Source organism: Engraulis encrasicolus, chromosome 23 (genome assembly GCF_034702125.1).
Source record: "Engraulis encrasicolus isolate BLACKSEA-1 chromosome 23, IST_EnEncr_1.0, whole genome shotgun sequence".
Lineage (NCBI taxonomy): Eukaryota > Metazoa > Chordata > Actinopteri > Clupeiformes > Engraulidae > Engraulis > Engraulis encrasicolus.
In genome coordinates this window covers 4,481,796-4,487,739 of record NC_085879.1, presented here as the reverse complement: position 1 = coordinate 4,487,739, position 5,944 = coordinate 4,481,796, and positions in this window count along the sequence as shown.

Sequence of the window (5,944 nt, the reverse complement as noted above, 5' to 3'; positions counted from 1 at the left end):
AGGAGGAGCGCGAGGGGTAGCTGGCCTGAGAAGGAGGGGGAGGGGTTGTGGTGTGACGTCATGGCTCTGCGGAAGCGTTTTTAACTTCACTATCAACATAGCCGGTGGTAGATGGACACTCCCAACTGAGATCGCTCCCGGACGTGCAGTCCCAGGTGTTTCTATCACTCCCGGACGTGTAGTCCCACCCGATTATATTTCACGTATTATCATACACTGCCACATACAAGCAATTTAGGGTTAGGGTTAAGGTTAGGGTTAGGTAGGGTTAGGTTTAGGGTTAAGGTTAGGGTTAGAAATAAAAAATTAACACCAAAAGATAACTAGCTCCGTTATATGGCGGTGGGACCGATAGTCTGACTAGTGGGAGCGAGCCGACAGGGGAGCGTCCTGCGTTGGGAGCGTCAATCAGGGAATCCAACATAGCCTGGCACACAACAGCAAACTCGTCAATACTTGTTTCATTGGGTTTTCTTTTTCCAAATCGCTTTCAAAGCGAACTTTGAGCACTATGCCACGTTATCATTAATAACATTATTGAAGTTCGAGCGCAGACCTTTGTCTAGACTAGATGCGCACAGCTGGAAGGAGGCCTACACCAAAGTTCCTCTTATTGGCAAACAATCTCTGCCTACACTTATAAAAGTCTACTCCATTCGACTAAAAAAGAGTGCGACCCTGATAGACTGTAGAATAAAAATGCAATGCAATGTCCGGCAATGGGCTTCAGCACATTTCTTTTTGATGCTTTTGCTGCTGACTTGCTCTGTGTGTCTAAAAAGCGGTGTGTTGTCTATCGGATCTGATGTTTGATCATATTTGTGAAACAACAAAACGAAGCTTAGACCAAGAGGTTGGTGACACTGACCCGGCTTTGAAATTTGAAATACCGGTATGCTCATCTACACAATTGTTTCCCACACACAATAACAACTCTGTCTGCTAAATAAAGAACACGGCTGCCATCTACAGGCACAATACTCATCTGCAGTCCTCATGCGCACTTGGCACTCTGACTTTGCAAAAACGGACTGATGTTGAGCAATATAATATAATATAATATAATATAATATAATATAATATAATATAATATAATATAATATAATATAATATGACTGTGTGGAGCTGTTATGCCACGTTGTTTCTACATTTAAAGTCAATTCAAGTGTAGCCTACTGTCAAAAATCTAGGCCTAGGCCTAACAGGGTTAACACAGAAGTTTGAAATTGCGTTTGACCAATTCATGTTCATGGAATGTTCCTCAGTGTCTTTGAAATGTTCATGTAGTTTTCATCAGTGTGTTGAGGAGTCTGACAGCTTGTGAAAGAAGCTGTTTCCCAGTCTGCTTGTGCAGCACACAGCATGATGCGGTAGCGCTTCCCTGATTGTAGTAAGGAAAACAGTTTGTGTGCTGGGTGAGTGGGGTCTTTGATAATGGTCATTGCTCTCTTAGAACAGTGTGAAGTGTTCAGGTCCTGAATGGCTTGTAGGGGTGATCTGATCATCTTTTCTGTTGTCCTCACCAACCTCTGCAGCGCCTTCTTGTCTGCAGCTAGACAGCTGCCGTGCCGCGCCAGAAAGAGATACTGCTGGTCAAGATGCTCTCAATGGCACCTCTGTAGAAGGTGGTGAGTGCAGATGTGGGAAGGTTGGCTCTTCTCATCCTACGCAGGAAGTGGAGTCGTGTCTGTGCCTTCTTGACCAGGGCGCTAGTGTTGGTAGTCCATATGGGGTCATCTGTGATGTGCACTCCCAGGAACGTTGTGCTTTTCACAGACTCCACTGCACTGCCGTTGATTGTGAGTGGCATGTGTGTTGGTTGTTTTTTCCTGAAGTCCACGGTAATTTATTTTGTTTTGTTGACGTTGAGAAGCAGATTGTTCTCAGTTGATGAGTTTCTGCACCTTCTCTCTATATGCTGAGTCACCGTTGTCTTTGATGAGGCCCACCACTGTTGTGTCATCTGTAAATTTGATGATGTGATTTATTTCAAGTCTGGCACAGCATGTCGTGGGTCACCAGCGTGAACAGCAGGGGGATAGCACCAGGGGCGGTTCTAAGGGGTGGCAGGGGGTGGCATTTGCCCCCCCAGAAATATGATTTGCCACCCCAATTAAGAGCCCTGATTGTGACCAATAGCCCTAATGCTTGACATCATTTCAGACTTAGAACTTTAGGTTGCAGGGTTTCACTTTAAGGGATTCACTGTATCACATAAGTGTGTGTGTCGATTATATAGCGTTTATCATTTTCCCTTAGTGTAGGAGCATGCCCCCCTGAAATACACTTCGCCACCCCTTTGCCACCCCAAGAATAAATGTCTGGAACCGCCCCTGGATAGCACACATCCAAATTGCAAGGTGTTTTGTGACTCTGAAGGTCTTTGGTGGTGCAGTTTGTGAAAAATTGGTCAAAATTCCGGACATGTGAAATATTCTGAAGTTTGAATGAGTACAACATGATGTTATGGGTACAAACTCAGCCTGATCTAATGACTTCTAGGACACATTTTAGCAGGAACGAAGAGAGAGAGAGAGAGAGAGAGAGAGAGAGAGAGAGAGAGAGAGAGAGAGAGAGAGAGAGAGAGAGAGAGAGGGAGAGAGAGAGAGAGAGAGTGTGTGTGTGTGTGTGTGTGTGTGTGTGTGTGTGTGTGTGTGTGTGTGTGTGTGTGTGTGTGTGTGTGTGTGTGTGTGTGTGTGTGTGTGTGTGTGTGTTTCTTAATCAATAGAGAGGTGTACTCCTGAGTGTGTACACTGATGACGTGCCTGTGCTGCTACCAATGTCATCACTGATCAGGGGCACAACAGCAAATTGTGGGCCCTATGTGCATCAGTTCCAATGGATCCCCCCAGCCATATATCTGGGTGGGAGACGTGACACCTTGTTTTCTCGTAACATTGGTTAAAAACCTACAAAACTTTTATTTTTCCTCTTAAAAACAAATGTCAATAAAGAAGATATGGTACATTATGTTTCATATTAGTCTTAGATGAGAAGAAACATTTTTGTTAAGATTTATGTAAAGGTTTATATGTCAAATATCCTGCGGTGTGACTGTAACATTAATGAAACCTGGAATATAATATAATATATATATATATATATATATATATATATATATATATATATATATATATATATATATATATATATATATATATATAAATTAACCAACAGCATTTTGAATAATGTATGAAGCATTTGGCATGATTGCATAAATATTAACTTGATATTAAGATAAGTGAAAGTGAAAAAAAATCAAGACCGTAATACTAACTACAAGTTCCATTTCGTAACACAAATTGCGTCCTGTGGGGTGACATGTATGTCAATGTTGGTGAACGGGCAGCTGCAAGGCCAACTACAAGGGTCTTAAAGACAGGCTCCTAACCAGTCAGTACCTTAGCTATTGGAGAGTGGTCTGGAAGTTTAAGGTGACTTCACCTCTTAATATGTCTACATATTGCAATGTTTCTGTCACGCAATGCTTAGGTTCATTTTATGGTGTCCTGTGGTGTGACTGCTCTTTATATATTACATATTACATATTAAGATTAAACACAATATCATTATATAGTTAGCATGATCTCAGAGGTCAGTCATGTATACATAAGGATTAAAATGGCCACAATGCAGTGAATTTCATGCGGTGTGACATGCGTATGCAATGTGTTACTCAATCCTTACTTGTTTTTCATGTATCATGCAAGGATATAAGGATACCAGGAGATTTATTTGTCACATTCACACAAATATTACAAGTAATACAGTGAAACCATGCAGTGAAATCACAGTAATCTGCCTGTACAATGCATAGGCGTGTGTGGGTGGGGGTCGGGGTGCGGGTGGGTAGTAGTGTGTGTGTGGGGTGGGGGTTAAAGGAACAATAGTACAAAGAGCATGGGGGATATGTTTGTGCAGAATATTAATAATTTTATTGTATCTTACAGAACCAAGGATGTCACACCGCAGGCCACATTTTCCCAAAAATGGCAAAAATTAGGCGAAATTCCAAGGACCACTATGAGCTTTATTTTTTTTCTATTTTTTTCCAATTTTTCCCATAGTTTTTTTTCAGGAATTAGAAAAAAGTTTTTTTTTTTTGCGTTACGCCCTTAAACGTCAACCACCCATCTACATGAATCAGACACTGTGCGGGCCCCCCACTGTCCGGGCCCTGGTAACTCAGTCACACTTAACAACCCCGGTACGACACCCCTGTCCCTTGACGTGCTTCCCCATTCAAGCTTATAAGGTTAGTGCTTATATTAACAATAACAAGATACTGGTAGGTCTTCAACAAGGAACTCTTTCCCCCGTCCACCTTAAACGTATTAATATTATCCTATGATCCCGAGACTTTAGCTAGAAGGAATAGTTAATTACAGAATTCAAATGATCATAAACTTGAATTGTGTCAAGGCAATGCCATTGAATTTTGCCTGCACCATGACTACTCACAGTTTTAGTTTATCGTAAAGCAAAAAGTGGCGGCCGAGCCGTGTCAAGCTGTAGGCCTGCCAGAAAAACGCCAGTGGAAAAGAGGCAAAAGTGATGTGTAGTAGGCTGTGTAGTAGGCTGTTATTTAGTGACACAAACAAGTGATCTCTCTCTCTCGCACACACACACACCCAAACAAGACTTCATAATGATAGAAAGAAAATGTTATAAAAGGGTCATTACTGCTGATGATTAAACTTCTCGTAGTGCTAATTTGTAACTCATAATGTATTACAATTCCTGTGTGTGTGTGTGTGTGTGTGTGTGTGTGTGTGTGTGTGTGTGTGTGTGTGTGTGTGTGTGTGTGTGTGTGTGTGTGTGTGTGTGTGTGTGTGTGTGTGTGTGTTGCCAATGTCCATCCCTGATCCCTGTTTTAACATGAGGAAAGCCCTTGATATGATTTTTCCACATTCCCTTAGGATTAACAGGCAGGTAAACTCAATGTACAAATCTGTTCGTCCTGACCTGAAGCAGTTTGGAGTTGAGTAACTTTTTGAAGAAGACTATTTTGTTTTCCATTCTTCACTACGGTCACCAAAAAGGCCATGGATCCTTGTGCAGTTTTGCTCCATGATTCAAAATAAATCGGAATCAAATAAAATATCTCACAGAATTTAACTAAAGTATAATAGACATATCAGTAGCATAATTACAGTATTCATTTTAGTGAAAAACTAAAACTTCAAGCTTTAGAAAGTGATGCAACTGACCATATAAAAGAATATCAACATTGATAGATTGAGACAAAGCTTCACATTTAAAAAAAGAAAGTTAAAAGCATGGTGAGGAGCTGATAGTGATATCATTCTTTAACATATAGCCTAGGCGAAACCAGTGTAGAGGCCGTGGGAAAAGTGACCTCAGAGGAAACCTGAGTAAACAAGCAAGCCACCGTCTTGCTGGAAATGCTTCCTGGACCTGAAATGATTTTAAGGGCCTACAACAATGTGCATAATGTTGACGGACAGACCTCATCCCCTGTGGCTTTGTACAAAGACATCATTATATTCAGCATACAAAAAAATGTAGGCCTACAGGTACTTATTTCCTGGAAAAGAGAAAGACTTAACTTCCTTTTCAGAAATTCAGGACAAACAGGATCATTATTTCCAAAACAGCCAAGTGATGTCGAGTATAATGAAAAGTGAAATATGAATTACAGCATGTCTCTTTAATAGTTGCTTTGTTTACTTTGTTTATCTTGTCTAGTAGGTTGTTGTTCTCCATACGAAGGCCATCTTCCACATATCAGATGTTTTTTCCACACATGATCTGTAAATTGTGCTGCGGTTCATAAGCTTAGTCCTAGTCATTATGCGTAGGGCCAACTTGTGTTTGGTTGAAATTCTATGCTGTGGGCTGATGTTGCCAAACAAGTTTTTCTAAAGAGGTGCTGGTGGGTGGAGCAACAACTGGACTTCAGACTATTTTAAACAGAATTCAG